We start from the raw sequence: 16,304 nt of genomic DNA, 5'->3' as shown, positions 1-16,304 counted from the left end.
AGGAACCGCAGGTCGATTTGCTTCTGCTCGGTGGGGTCTTGCAGACCCCTCTGGGTATTTGCACCCGGATCTCTGCGCTTAGTGCCTCTTTCGTGATGTTTTGGCTGTTTCCAAGGAAAGGGGTGAGCAGGCCGATGGGTGGGAGAGTCTGAGGCTTGGTGCCAGTTAATACTGTGAAGTGGAACATGTGGTTGATGGAGTGCAGAGGGAAGAGAAGGGTTGGGGTAAAGCAGCGGTGGTCTCCTGGACTGTATTTGCATTCTGGCCTTACTGGCGGTGAGTGGCTGGCGGGCTGTGGGAGCCAGCTGGCCTTGTCCTCTTCACCCTGGAAGACTCAACCCGCCCAAACACCAGATTGTGGGATGTAAGGAAGGGAAGGCGAGATCAGCCCAGCTGCTAACAGGCGGATTTCCCTTGACCAGATCTTTGGTGTGGCAAACACTCATTTTTGAACAAGCTTGCGGTGGAGGATTTGGGTTGTGTGAGTGCGTGTGAGTGAGTGGAGCAGACTTTCTTGGAAACTGGAGGAAGGAGATGAGGAGGCTCAAGGAGCTATTGCTGATGGGCTGTGGTTGATGAAACGCGGTGCGTTGACGGGCTCGCCCCGGCTTTCCTCCCGGGTTCTCTGGTGCTGGGGCGGGGTAGGATGTGGGGCTCTCGCTGGCCTGTTCAGCAGCTGCTGGGACAGAGAAGAGGAAAGCGAGGTGCCCCCAAGCAGCAGGGAGGGCGCGGCAGAGAGGCCGGGGCTCCTTCCGCAGGTCACGGGCCTCGCCGGGTGCCACTCAACGCCAGTCCAAGCGATTCTGCAAAGAAATATGCCAGCGCCAGGGTCGTGCATGCTTCCCTCCCTTTTCTTCTCCGTCTTTTCCTTCTGGTGTGTCTTACAGATTTCAGAGGGGGAAGCCTCAGAGTTGAGCAGGCCCGAGCTGTCCTAACCAAACTGGAAAGGAAAGTGAAGTCTTCCTTTCTTTAGCCAAAGAACCCTTCTCAAAGACACCCCAGATACGGACAGAGTGGCGTTCCTCTCCCGGCAATAATGACTTTGTCAGAGATGCGATCCCATTTGTCTCCTTCTCTTTCGTCTCTATCCTGACTTGGATTTTTTTTTTTTTTTTTTTTTTTTTGCTTTTATTTTAAAACTGTGCTCATCTTGTAAGAGGAGTGGAGGTTCATAACCCTAAATGCTGCTGCTGTTGGGAAACTGGAGGCACCGCACGGATCTGTGGGCTTAACTAACCTCACGTTACCTCGGGCATCGGCCAGAGCAGACCTTCTGCGAGGAGGTGCGGCCGCATCGGGGTCCGGTGCACGCTGGGGCCGGACTCGGGGTGTCAGTACTTTTCCGCTTTGCTGCCTTAGGACGCTCACTTCTGATCTCCACAGACTGGATTCAGTGGAGAAGTGGAGACGGTGAAATGACATTTAAACGCAGTAGAAACCTTTTGAAGGCTTTCGGTGCCCTCGCTCGCTAGAGTGACCCAACCTAGGAAAGGCTGCTCACATCCTTCCTGCAGCTTCCAGAAGCCCAGGAGAGCCAGCTCCAAGCCAGTTCTTCCCTTGAGACCCAGTGAGAATTTACAGAGAAGCGACCCTCCTGTGGGGCACGCTTGCTCTGGGTACCTCTACCAGCAGGGAGCTTCCTGATGCCCCAGCTTGACTCCTGCAAGCCTTCGAGAGCCCCTAATCACAGGCCCTTGCATTAGAATGCTACGTTGACTGTCTCTTCCTGGTAAAACTTGTCACATCTGTCCAGTGAATAAGAGCCACCATTTGCTGAATGCTTTCAGTACTCCAGGCTCGTGCCAAGCCCTGTGTGAGCTCGTGGTGCCCTCAGATCCACGCCATTTACAACACCCCCTCCCCCATTTACAGAGGAAGGAGTTGATGAGACCGCTGACCCTGTAAGAAAGCAGCATGTGTTAAAGGAAAGAAAATACCATGGTGGCCCCAAATCCCCAAGTTTCTAGTGAAGTTTTTTGTTAATCAGACCTTTACTAAAATATGAATTGTTGCACTTCTTAAATTAGCATCAGTAAGTGGCCTCGTGTTTCTGATGAACCATCTAAGGACGTTCCCATGGATCGTGTGCCAGGCACTGTTCGGACAGTCTCTCATGTTTACCCCACTTCCTTCCGTCTTCATAACGACCCTATGAAATTGGCAGTACTAGTCCCTTTACAGATGAGGTAGCTGGCTTGGTGAGCTGGTAACCAGCCTAGGATCACACAGCTAGTAGGGGAGCCTAGCCTTGAACCTGGGCCTGCCCAGCTCCAGAACCGAGCTCGCAGACACCAGCCTCGGCTGTCTTCTGGGTGTGTGAGCGAAGAAAGGTCTCGAAGGAACGTCGCCCCGTGCCACCCTGCCCCCTCGCGTGGAACTCAGCAGAAGGTCTGTGTGTAGAGAGAGTCCTGAATTGGGTCCAAACAGCAGGGGCAGAATTAGTTTGACTTTCAGAGAACATCTTAGGGGAGTTTCTTTTTTTTTTTTTTTTTTTTTAAAAATTAGGGGAGTTTCTTGATTGGTAGTAGAGTTCCTTTTCTGTTCCTTCCCAGGGTCCCGGTTAGCTTTAGTAATGCTGCTACAAGAAACTCTTGTGAGACTGAAGGAGAAAAAGCGCTCTTTTCTTCAAAAAAGAAAATAATTTGTTTTCTTGCTTATAGGTAATTCTAGAAAGGCAATACTAAAGGTATATATTTTTTTCAAAATGCTATTTTCTACTGCACTGATAAATATGACAACTCTGGTCTCTGTAATCGATCCACTCTTCAGCTCTGGGTAGAACCAGATGCGGGATTCACACCAAATTTGTAAATACCGTATGTGGGTCTGGTGTCCAGGAACTGTTTTCTTTGTGCTTAAAAAAAAAAAAAAAAAAAAAAAGAAGAAGAAGAAGAAGGAGAAAGACAAGATGACTTTCAGAAAGAGGAACAAAGTTTTCTTTCGAGATAGTCTTCTCAAAGAAATGGAAAGCAACAGTTGTGTAAACTGAGAAAAACGAGCCAACTTTCAGGAGATAAGGAGAGTCTCTTGCCGAGGTATGAGATTAATAGTAACACAGAAGATTTTTACTTTGCTTGAAAGGTGGCGAGAATTTAGAAATGCTTTAGGACTAGATTTTTAATTTTTTAGAAAACTATCACCATTTGTTATGAAACATCTCCTCAGTTGTTTGGGGTGGGGTTTTCGTTTCTTTTTTACTTTAAAAACTACTTTATTGACTGGCTCCAGGCATGTTCGCCTAAATTCTTAGGTAGTTTACACAAGTTCTAGAATCTTCTAGAACTTAAATTCCATTGGAAGCAAACGCAGCTGATCAGAATTTGAGATCCTGGTTGGTTTCATTCAATAGGTATTCTGGAATTCTGACAGAACACCTAAAGATTTTTTTAAAGAAGGTTTTAGATACATTATCTTACACAAACTGTGACCTGATGGCAATAATTACCTCAAACGTGGGCATTCATCCTGGTTATAGCCTTTTTTGAAATCATGTAGCCAGCTTGATCTTGGGATTTAAAAGACTATGAACTCTGTGTGGGCTGAAAATAACGGTTAATGCACACCCGGTCATTGTTGCTTAAGTGAACTCTGAAAATAGGTAATCTTCACAACAAAAATGGAACCAAGGAAGAGATTATTCCTTGTGTTTTGTAATCAAATGTGATTTTCAAATGCACATGTTAAGTATATATGTTTTTAGCTACTGTAAAATGCTGTTAGGCTTCTAAGATATCAAGAGAGTCACATTTTAAAATGCGTGAACTAAATAATTGACTGTGGATACTTAAGCATATTTCTGGCTACGTTTTATAGTTAAAGTGTTTTATAGTTTACATGTAAACTGGTACTTTTTAAAGAAAATTTCTGTTTATAACTGACATCTTCAAACCCCAGCAGTTTCGCCTCTTTAGTTGGAGGCCACGTTCCCCCAAGGCACCCCAAGGCAGGTGTGTTCTACCCGTAATGTTGTGTAGCCTTCCATATTACTGGTTTCCATGGGAACGCGAGAGAATGTGAAAGGATTTCCAGGTCGAGCAGGGAAGGGGTGAGTCCACAGCCTGGGCCAGATGCGAAGATCTCGTGCCACGTTGTATCCACACTGGTCGTCTTGGAAGAGGCAGAGAGAACAGATACCTGGTTTGTTGATTCTGTCTTGATTTGAATGTTTAATTTATTCATCGGTCCACTGACTTCCAGTCACCGGGCAGTAGAAGACACTGGGATTCAGGTGGCCCCGAAGGTACAGCTGCTATTTCTGGGCCCCCAGCAATATTCTGATTGGCGTTTTGCAGGGGAGAGTCATACACCCCTGTGCCCATATTTATTGGTTGGGTTTTCCATCTATCTGCTGTCATTTATTCCTTTTCTCCTTTAAAACAAAATAAGTGTAAAAGGTTGTGTTTCCTTTTCACTCTTTGTCAAACTTCGTTTTGAAGCCTAGGTCATTAGGAGGGGGTATCCAGATTCTTTGCTGGAGATTGTAAGTGCTGCTGAGTGGGAGGAGGGGACTGGGGACCGAGGGGCAGTGGGGGTGGGGGGAGGAGCCGTGAGATCCATCCGAGTAGAGGTCATAATTGAGAGGGCCCATCACCATGATGCAGGAGCCAGTTTCCCTAAGAGTTTTGGTTCATTTCTTCTTTTCTCTTGTGCCACAACCTCAGGGCAGAGGACCCGCTGTGATCTGAAGGGCATTCCTTTAGCAGATAACCCCTTGAAAACTGCAGAACACCTGGGACCAGGGAACTAACTGGTGGTGGTTTTTAATGCATTTGCTTTTCCGCTGTGAACTCTGTTGATAGTATGTTCTTATCACACTTTTTGATTAGAAATGTCATTGTAAAATATTTTTCATCTTGCCCCTCCTAATTATCCTCTGCTTTCCTCTGTTTGGTTTTTTTCCCTTTGATTTAATTAACCAAATGAATTTTATGTCATTGTCTTTGGGGCTTAATCATATTTTTTAAAACTAAAGGTATAGAAATTGGCTTTTTTTTTTTTTTAAGTAAATATGCTGTATCTGAAAAAGGACTCTGCCTTCGCCCTCTGGTTGCCTTTAAGCCAGCCTCCACGCGGACCTCCTGGCACCCCCTCCCCCTTCTTGTGTTGGGTCACTGTCCCCGTGGCCACCTTGGCCTCTACCCTTCTGTCACCACAGCCCCATGCCCAGGCACCCAGGACTCCCAGGAAGCTCTCAAGAGCCAGGAAGAAGGACCCACTTAGCCTTGTGAGTGGTGGTCTTGCCTCCCTGTTAGATACTCACCTGCTTGGTTGAAGGGGCAATGGATTTACTATTATTGTTATTTTTATTATTATTATTATTATTATTATTATTTTAATAGTTTGGCTCAGGAAGAACTTGGGAGATGGAAAGTGACTTGACCATTCCCATCCTTCGTAGCTTTCTGTGACTTCTGGATGGAACCTAAAGTGTCCCCACCCCACTCCCCCTTGTCCCTTCCTGCAGATATTCCTGTTCGCCGTCTCCACGGCGCATGGTTTCTCCCCACCGTCTCACTCCCCCTGTCACTTTTCACCCTTTCACTGTTGTGTTACTGCTTATTTAAAGCTTTCTTCTGTGGCTTTCCCAGGGCACAATCACTTCTGGCCCCCAAAGCATCTCCTCATCCTCTTTCTGCGCGTTTTTTTTAACCAAATGAAGTAGACCAGGAAGTCATACTTCGGGGCAGTAGAGTTTCCAGTCTAGTGGAATCACTGTATAGATAGAGATGCTGATATATATGTTTGTGTATATATATATCAAACCAAATTTCTGATAGGAAAAGTATAGCTTTACGGATGAGGGGGGGAGAGGAGCTTTTAGAAGGCGGAGTCAGCGTTGGGTGGTGGATGGGGGGAGCCCGGGGCGGCCCAGGCTGCACCTTCGCACGTGGCCTGAGGCCGAGCGCCGGGCCCCGGCCACCACCCTGCCACCGTGGAGGCAGGTGGCCCCAAAGGGAGCCGCTGCTCTCTCTGGGTCCCCAGCGACAAGGGCATAGATGAGTGGGGGGGGGGGGCAGCACATCAGAGTGACCGGAATTTTCCATCCTGTTTTGCTTTGACCACATGTATTGAGCTGCAGCCTCTGATATTATATCACGTTTCCAAAAATGGTATCCATTAGGATGGAAAGAGAACGGATCTGTAGAAATGTTTACCTTTCAACTGCCCACAAATTCAGGACACCCTGGATAGAAAGCCTCACTCCCCAGAACGAGAGCAGGGAAGAGGAGGCCCGGTGAGGCTCGGTCACCGGTCCCAGGAACGCGGTTCCTCCCCAGGGCTATCTCGCCCAGATCTTTCTCTACCAGGTCATCTCAGCTCAATTACCCTATGGAAGCCCTGGCCTGTTGTGTTCCTTCACTGTACGGTTTCTGTAATAAAAAGTGTTAATCCACGTTAATCTTTGTGAAAATTATTGCGTGCAACAGTATTTTCTCGTGTACCTCTTTTTCCTATGTGAATTGTCCCTCTTTTCTTTTTTTATTTATAAATGTCTACTTTTTTAAAAAGACAAACCAATGTGTTGTAGGCCTATATGTAACCTATCCCTTAGTCTCATATTATAGGTATGTTATAAGAATGGATATTTTACTTGGCTTTAGAATGTTTTACAAGAAAAATAATTCTTAACTGATCAAGTCCTTGCTACTAAAATGCTTGTGTTTTTCATCATGACGTCGTGTGCTTCTAAATTAATGATCATTTTCGTTGTAGAAAAATGGAGTGAATTTATATTAGTCTTGGAAACTAATAATAGCATTGTAAATTTATGAGATGATTTTAACAGAAAAAAAATTATAGAAGAATATAGTTATTTTAATTGTAATATTACTAACTGTAGGGTGAGAAAGGGGGGTCCCGTTGTGGTGAACTATGTTATAGCTTGTTACTTACAGTTTCTTTTTGATCATTTTTTCGGTCTCTGAGGTGAAACGAGTTATTAATTAAAATTTGTAAACTCACATATGCATATTGTATATGTGTAGAAATGTAATCACACTTTGTCTTGGAATTACATTAAACTGTTTGGAATCACTGTACACTCAGCCTGGCATGCTTGTTTATTCTAGAACCAGACCAGTTCTGAGGCTGCAGAGGTTATCGTTACCAGCCACGTCTTTTGTAAGTTATTTAGCCCTCCGGAAAGAATTTAACACCTCTGAACATGTTCACGACCCACCACTGCATTTAAAATTTGCCACTGTGTGTGGCGGTAGAGGGCGGGCTTTGAGGTCGTTTCACTACCTGCTCCCGCGCAGCTGGGCCGAGGGCGGGGAGCATGCGCACTGCCACTGACTCGCCCGAGCCGTTCCAACCCCCACGGCTCCCCAGCTCCAGCCTTGAGGCCTAAGTCGCCGCTGTCATCTGCCGTCCGAAGAGCTTCCCAAGTCCATCCCGGATCTGGGTGCGGAGCCGCCGTCCTCTGCACCCAGGCCTTGCCCTCTCACGAGACTTCAGTGCCAGGCAGGCTCTTGCCGGCCTCACCACCAGGGCCTCCCCGGGACGGCCCACCGGAGCTCCACCACGGTGAGTCACCCCATCCCCTCTGACTGGGCCTTCTCACCCTTCCAGCAGTCATTTTTCTAAACATTATTGTTATTGTGGTAAAATCAGTACATAACATAAAATTTACTGTTTTACCCACTTTAAAGTGTACTGTTAGAGGGACTTCCCTGGCGGTCCAGTGGTTAAAAGAGTCCAAGCTCCCAATGCAGGGCACACGGGTCCCATCCCTGGTCAGGGAACTAAGATCCCGCATGCCACGGGGTGCAGACAAATAAATCAACTGTACTTCAATAAAAAATAAAATACATATTTAAAAAAAATTTTTTAATAAAGTGTACCGTTCGTGGCATTAATTACATTCACAGTGTTGTGCAAACATCACCACCAGCTCTTTCTAGAAATTTCATCATCCCAAACAGACTCTCTGTGCCCATTAAACCATAACTCCCCATTTCCCCTTCGATTTGGCAGCCACCCTTCTACTTTCTGTCTCTGAACTTCCCTTCTCTAGCTACCCCATTTAAGTGGAATCGTACAATATTTGCCCTTTTATGTATGGCTTATTTTACTCAACAGTGTTTTCAGGGTTCACCTGTTTATCTTATAGTGTATATCAGAATTTTATTCCTTTTTAAGTCTGATTACATTGTAATGTGTACACCACATTTTGTTTACCCATTCATCTGTTGATGGATAAGTGAGTGGTTTCCACCTTTTGGCTTCTGTGAATCATGCTGCTTGAACATTGGTGTGTAAGCATCTGTGTCCCAGCTTTCAATTCTTTAAGACATACACCTGCAAGTGGAATTGCTGGATTGTATGGTAATTCTTAACGTTTTGAGGAACTGCCACACTTTTCCACAGCGGCTGCCCCATTTTAACACTCCCTGCAACTCCAATATCCTCACCCAGCCCTCTTATCCTGGCTTCCATGGCCAGTGTTCTCGGGCCTGAGGACTGCCAGCCTCCTGGGCCTGCCTTTTCTGTGCCTCCTGGTTTCACAAGGTCCCCAACCAGCCTCAACTCCACCCATCTTCTCAGCCATACCCTCAGCTCCCTGCTACCCACTTCAACCATCTGCAGCTCTGCTTTTCCACCCAGGCTCCCAGAACTGCAGGAACCTTGGGCCAGCACCTGTGCTCATCCGTTCCACCTGTGGCTACTTGGAAACCCACCACTCCCTCCACCCCCAACCCTTACCCTCCAGAGTAACCCAGAGAAACCCAGGCCACCGCAGGGCTCCCTCAACCCCTCCCCTTCCCACAAACCTGTGCCTCACACCTCTTTCTCCCTTCAGCCTCAGAGGAGTAAGGCCCTGTGCCCACCCCATCCCTTCCTGTATCCAGAGCTCTTTCTGTCAAGCATCCGCCCCCTACCTGGGATCCTCCTGCTTTTCTCACACCTGTGCCCTTCAAGAGCCAGCCTGAGTCATTTTTCTGGGAGGCTCGTCCTCAGGCTCCTGATGAGATGAGTGTCCCTTGCCCAGGTTCCCAACCCCTTGTGCATAATTCTCATTATGCCATACTGTCAATCTTTCTTTCCTGATTTTCCTTCCCCATGGAACCACAAAATCCTTGCAGGTAAGGATTTGTCTTTTCAGCTCTATTTCTAGGGCATCTGTTACCCTGCCAGGCAGAGTAGGAAGTCAAGAAATATTTGGATAAATGCACAAACTACTCAGCCCGTGTTATTGTCCAATCAACCCACCTTCCCACCCTCCAGATTCCGTGTCTCCCAGAATTCAGGTATTACTAATAAACCCTAAATGCAGCCAAGGTTAAATGCAACTCAACCAAAATTCAAGTTCCATAAAAATCCATGCAAAAGATTTTGACAGAATTCGGAACGCTTCCAACATACTTTTTTTTTTTTAAGTTAGAAATGCACTGCCAGGGATCACAATCCGTGGAAATGGAGGGAGAAGCAGACCCTATATTCCAAGTGAGATAAGAGCGTGTCAACAGGGGAATGCAGTGCAGCTGTGTTTAAGGATCTCACCACCAGCGTCTCCAGAAAGTTATATAAATCTAAAGTGAAAAGACAAACTTATTGTGCTCAATTGTTCCTCCAAGCATATTCAGTACTGGGGAAATGAAAAAAACAGATTCTTTCCTTGAACTGACAATGAACAGGAAGCAGAGTTCTAGACGCCCATAACAAGTGCTATTTCCCAGCAGAGCCAAGGAGCCCCTGGGGGAGGGCCAAGCCACAGATAGATGGTGCTCTCACCCAGCAGCCAGCTCGGCACTCTGCCCACTGGGGCTTTGGCTTTGCGGGGAGGTGCTCCCACGTCACCAAGCTCCCCTTGCTTTGGGGGCACGTTGTTGTGTAGTGGATGTCGTGCCCAAGAGACGTTTCCAAACAGCCAGGTGTACTACATTTTTTTGTGAGAGTCTGACTTACATGTTTTCTAACCCTTCCCTGGAATAGCTAAGCTTAAGCAAATATCAATAAGTATAAAAGCAGAGAATACACTAAGAGCAAAGGGTAAATGTAACACTGGTGGGGTGGGTGTCCTCATGACCTCTTCACTGTGTTCAGTCCCTCCCTTCTGCCAGTACTCAGCTTTAACGAAGGAGCCTCGGACCCTTCCCCCCGCCCCCCACCTGGCACGCTTTAGGTCCAACTTGGTCCATGCAAACGGCCTCCAATAGATCTTCCTTAGAAGATCTATTTTCCTTACACTGCCTGGCACTGCTTGAGGATGGGAAAAAAACCACTGTTCAGCAACAACCCTAATCCTCACTCTATAGGGAAGAAACAGCCAGGAGCGAGATAGTCCTCCAGTTCTGTGAGACTGAAACGGTGTGTGATGAGTCAAATCCACTCCACCTGCCTTCACTAATCAAGATCGCTTTAACGCTTGCGTGTCCTCCAAGCCGCATGTAGCCTGAACAGCAAGATCTTTGCCCGAGTTGTTTTTTAGGAACTTGGAGTTGCAGCTGCGTCTAGTTCAGCTTAGCCAGTTAAAACTGGATAGGACCAGCGATCCTCCAGCTGGGCGCCTGCAGAGACCCGTAGCTTAGTTACGCCTGCGCCTGCGCGGAACCATGATTCCCGCACCTTTTTCCAATCAGCTTTCCCCCGTGCGCCCACGCTTCACACAGCCCTGCCTGTTTATTCGTCGTCCCATGAATACCCCAAGCCCCTCGCCTTTGGGGAGGCAGGTTTGAGATCTGAGATTTTTCTCCCATATTCTCTGCTCGGCTGCCTTGCGAAGAACCCTCTTTGCTGTGAACTTTGGCGTCTCAGCGTTTTGGCTGGCTGTACGACAGCAGGACAAGTCGCTTTGGTAAGGAGGCCATCTAATGCCCGTTCTTTTTTTTTATTATTATTATTTAAAGCAGCTTGGGTACACTTTATTTTATTTTTTTTTTTTTGTCTGCGTTGGTCTTCGTTGCTGCGCGTGGGCTTTCTCTAGTTGTGGCGAGCGGGGGAGGGGGGCTACTCTTTGTTGCGGTGCGTGGGCTTCTCCCTGCGGTGGCTTCTCTTGTTGTGGAGCATGGCCTCTAGGCGTGTGGGCTTCAGTAGTTGTGGCGTGTGGGCTCAGTAGTCGTGGCACGTGGGCTTAGTAGTTATATCTCGCCGGCTCTAGATCAACGCTCTGTAGTTGTGGCGCACGGGCTTAGTTGCTCCACAGCACGTGAGATCTTCCCGGACCAGGGATCAAACCGGTGTCCCCTGCATTGGCAGGCAGATTCTTGTCCACTGCGCCACCAGGGAAGTCGTAATTCCCATTCTTAAGTGCTTTCTTTACACGCGCTGATCTATAGATGTGGTCTCTTCTACTCAGACACTTTGCATTTGACAGCACTTGTAAAACAACACTGGAGGGCAGATACCCTGTCAATAAACCTCTTGATATCTGCTTCTATGTCTTTTTGTGTTCTGTTTCGATGTCTTCTTATGGCTTATTGCCATGGTGGCTCTCAGACTCTTTGTCTGCTGCAGACTAAGCCCGTGGACCAGGCTGCTTATAAGCAAACAGATTACCCATTAATAAAAGCCAGAACTAGAAGGAAAAAGTGGATGCTTGGAGGAAACCCTTCTAAGGGGGAAAAGATTGCCACAGGTCTTAAGATTGCACAGGCCAGTGAGGCACTAGGAGAGAAAGCGTTATGCATAGCAGAGCGATTCAGAGCATGGCTTTGGAGTCAGCCATACTGGGGTTCAATTCGAGGCTCTGTTGTTTATGACTGTAAAAGCTGGGAGATCACTTAACCTCTCAAGCCTCAGTTTTCTTATCTGTAAAATGGAGATAATGCCACATGTGGCAAGGACTGGGTGGATATTCCCCATAGCCATTTCCTGTTCTTGCTGAGTACAAAGGTAGATTATATTTCCTAGCTTTCTTTGCAGTTAAATATAGCCAGACCTGACCCCTAAAACAAAACTCACATACTTTGATCCACACTCTCTGCCTTCAATTTCTGCCCACATGTGGAAGAGCTGATGAAGCATTCTGATGAAGAAGCCCAGATCACTGAATGATTTCATGGCCTCCTAATAAAACCACTTTGGACAAAACCAGAAAAAGTAAGAAAGAAATCTTTTTATTATATTTAAGCCACTGAAATTTTAGGATTTTTTATACAGCAATTAACCTACCCTGACTAATATAGACATTAGTTCCTGAAAGTGAGGTACGGCTGTAGCAAACAGCTAAAATAAAATACATGGTGGGCTTCCCTGGTGGCGCAGTGGTTGAGAGTCTGCCTGCCAATGCAGGGGACATGGGTTCGTGCCCCAGTCCGGGAAGATCCCACATGCCACAGAGTGACTAGGCCCGTGAGCCATGGCTGCTGAGCCTGTGCGTCCGGAGCCTGTGCTCTACAGCGGGAGAGGCCACAACAGTGAGAGGCCTGCGTACCACACACACACACACAAAAAAGCATTGGCTTAGCAGCTGGACAGAGAAGTTAGGAAATTGATTTCAGGAGCTGGAATCATGGTGGCCCATGTTATGCTTTAATAAAAACATTTAGATACACATGCAACTAAAAACCCTGTTCAGTCCACCAAAAAATCTAGAACTAACAAGCCAGTCTGTAAGATTACAGGATAAAAGATCAGTGTACAAAAATTGATTCCGTTTCTTTTAATAGAATTTTTATAAAGGTTGCATTCTGGGGCTTCCCTGGTGGCACAATGGTTAAGAATCCGCCTGCCAATGCAGGGGACATGGGTTCGAGCCCTGGTCCAGGAAGTTGCTGCGGAGCAACTAAGCCCATGTGCCACAACTACTGAGCCTGCGCTCTAGAGCCCATGAGCCACAACTGCTGAACCCATGTGCTACAACTACTGAAGCCCGCACACCTAGAGCCCATGCTCTGCAACAAGAGAAGCCACCGCAATGAGAGGCCTGTGTAGCGCAACGAAGAGTAGCCCCTGCTCGCTGCAACTAAAAAAAAAGAAAGCCCGCGTGCAGCAACGAAGATCCAACGCAGCCAAAAATTAATTAATTAATTTAAAATAAATAAATAAATATATATATATATATATATATATAAAGGTTACATTCCATTTACAGTCATTACAAAATATTGGCTATCTTCCCCATGTCGTAAAATACATCCTTGTAGCCTATCTTACACCCAATAGTTTGTACCTCCCACTCCCCTACCCCTAGGGTGCCCCTCCCCCTCCTCTCCCCACTGGTAGGCATTGCCAGTGTTTGTTCTCTATATCTGTGAGTCTGCTTCTTTTTTGTTATATTCACTAGTTTGTTGTGTTTAGATTCCACATGTAAGTGATATCACACAGTATTTATTTCTCTGTCTGACTTATTTCACTTAGCATAATGCACTCCAAGTCCATCCAAGTTGCTGCAAATGGCAAAATTTCGTTCTTTTTGTGGCTGTGTAATATTCCGTTGCATATATATACCACATCTTCTTTACCCATTCATCTGTTGATGGACATTTAGGTTGCTTCCATGTCTTGGCTATTGTAAATAGTGCTGCCATGAACATTGGGGTGCATTTATCTTTTCTAATTAGTGTTTTTGTTTTTGTTGGATATATACCCAGTGGTGGGATTGCTGGATCATATAGCAGCTCTATTTTTAGTTTAAGGAACCTCCATACTGTCTTCCAAAGCAGCTGCACCAATTTACATTCTCACCAACAGTGTATGAGGGTTCACTTTTCACCACATACTCGCCAACATTTGTTATTTGTGTTCTTTTTGAGGATAGCCATTCTGATCGGTGTGAGGTGATATCTCGTTGTGGTTTTGATTTGCATTTCCCTGATGATTAGTGATGTTAAGCACCTTTTCCTATGCCTGTTGACCATCTGCATTTACTCTTTGAAGAAATGTCTATTCAGTTATTCTGCCCATTTTTTTAATCAGGTTGTTTGGTTTTTTTGATGTTGCTGTTTTATATGAGCTGTTCATATATGTTGGATATTTTTGAGCTATTTATATATGTTGGATATTAATTTCTTATTGGTCACATCACTTGCATATTTTCTCCCATTCGGTGGCTCATCTTTTTGTTTGGTTGATAGTTTCCTTTGCTGTGCAAAAGCTTTTAAGTTTAATTAGACCTCACTTGTTTATTTTTTATTTCCTTTACTTTAGGAGATGGATCCAAAAAAATATTGCTGCTATTTATGTTAAAGAGTGTTCTGCCTATGTTTTTCCTCTAGGAGTTTTATAGGATCCCGTCTTACATTTAGGTTTTTAATCCATTTGGAGTTTGTTTTTGTACATGGTGTTAGAGAATGTTCTAATTTCAGACTTTTACATGCAGCTGTCCAGTTTTCCCAGCACCACTTATTGAAGAGACTATCTTTTCTCCATTGTATATTCTTGCCTCTTTTGTCGTAGATTAATTGACCATATGACCATAAGTGCGTAGGTGTATTTCTGGGCTCTCTATCCTGTTCCATTGATCTATGTGTCTGTTTTTGTGCCGGTACCATACTGTTTTGATTACTGTAGCTTTGTAGTATAGTCTGAAGTCAGGGAGCATGATCTCCCTAGCTCTGTTCTTCCTTCTCAAAGTTGTTTTGGCTAATTGGGGTCTTTCGTGTTTCCATATAAATTTTGAAGTTATTTGTTCTAGTTCTGTGAAAAATACTATTGGTATTTTGATAGCAACTGCATCAAATCTGTAGATTGCCTTGGGTAGTATGGTCATTTTAACAATATTCATTCTTTATACTGGCAACAAACAAACTATGAAATTAAAAAAAATTCATCTACAGTAGCATAAAAATTAAAAATATTTAAATAATTTAACAAAATATATGCAAAAGCTCTACCCTTAAAACTTGTAAAATGTTGCTGAAATTTTTAAAAAGTTAAATGGAGAGAGCTACTTCAGTCATTGATTGGAAGAGTCAAATTGCTAAAAAGTCATAGCTCATCAAATTGATGTGTCAAATTGATCAAAAGACAAAAAACTTGAGCATTAGACCTGTGTGACAATCTCAAACAGCCTTAATTGGAGTCCTGGAAGGAGAGAAAAGAGTCGGGCAGGTGAAATATTTAGAGACAAAGGTGATGAATCTTCCAAAATTGATGAAAATCCTCAACTTTTAGAATCAAGAATCTCATGTATCCAAGCATACAGCTAGAAGTTATTTCTCAGCCTTCCATGACTGTCCTGGCCAATGGACTGTGGATGGAATGTGTGCCGCCTCCAGGCCTGGCCCCTGTCTAGTCTAGGGTAAGATATGCTATAATCACAACAAACCCAAAACCTCAGAGGCTTTCCAGGAAGCTTCTCCCCCACACACTGACTTAGCATCCCAGGATGCTTCAGTCTTATGGAGCCTCCAAATCAAAAAATCACGACGGCGGGGAGGGAGAATATGGAGGAGTATGCACTGGTTCTTAAATGTTTCCACCTGGAAACGACATCTGTCACTTTTCCATGGTTAAAGCTCTGATGTCACCTGACACCTACCTTCAAACAGACCAGGAAATACAATCCTTCCATGTACCTAGAATGAGAGGAAAGGAAAAATTCTCGGTGCATGGCAGCCACATCTACCACATTTCCTAAAACACATCCTGTGTGAGCCTTTATGTTCAAAGACCCTGGCAAAGACCCTGGATGGAGCAATGCTTTTCCCTGTCACTGACCTGCATTAGTCTGTGGTGCAAGCCAGAAAGGGATCTTTTCTTGGGTAGGCCTCTGAAATGTGGGTATTACAAAAGGTAGCATGCTCTAAGACCCTACTCAATTTACATCATAGTGAAACAAGATGATAATTTTTTTTTATAATAAATGTATTTATTTTTGGCTGTGTTGGGTCTTCGTTGCTGTATGCGGGCTTTTCTCTAGTTGCAGTGAGCGGCGGCTACTCTTTGTTGTGGTACACAGGCTTCTCATTGCGGTGGCTTCTCTTGTTGTGGAGCATGGGCTCTAGGCACGAGGGCTTCAGTAGTTGTGGCACGTGGGCTCAGTAGTTGTGGCTCGCGGGCCCTAGGGTGCAGGCTCAGTAGTTGTGGCGCACGGGCTTAGTTGCTCCGTGGCATGTGGGATCTTCCCAGACCAGGGCTTGAACCCGTGTCCCCTGCATTGGCAGGCGGATTCTTAACCACTGCGCCACCAGGGAAGCCCAAGATGATAATTTTTAAGCACTTATTATGGGCCAGGCACTTTGTGTGAATGGCTGGCCCTAATAAGCTCTTAACTAGTGTTCATTGTTATTACAATTTTGTCTTAGATGTGTATGTCTTTGTTCAAATGGATTCTGTGCTCTAGACTACAGGACCCTAAAGCACACTGCAAGGCAGTTGAGCATCTTATCTTTTTCTCTCAAACATCTGCAAGTTTTCAT

This window comes from Mesoplodon mirus, assembly GCF_964341445.2.
Source record: "Mesoplodon mirus genome assembly, chromosome: 9".
Taxonomy (NCBI): domain Eukaryota; kingdom Metazoa; phylum Chordata; class Mammalia; order Artiodactyla; family Ziphiidae; genus Mesoplodon; species Mesoplodon mirus.
The sequence above is the reverse complement of the archived record's forward strand: the minus strand, read 5'-3'. Positions refer to the sequence as shown.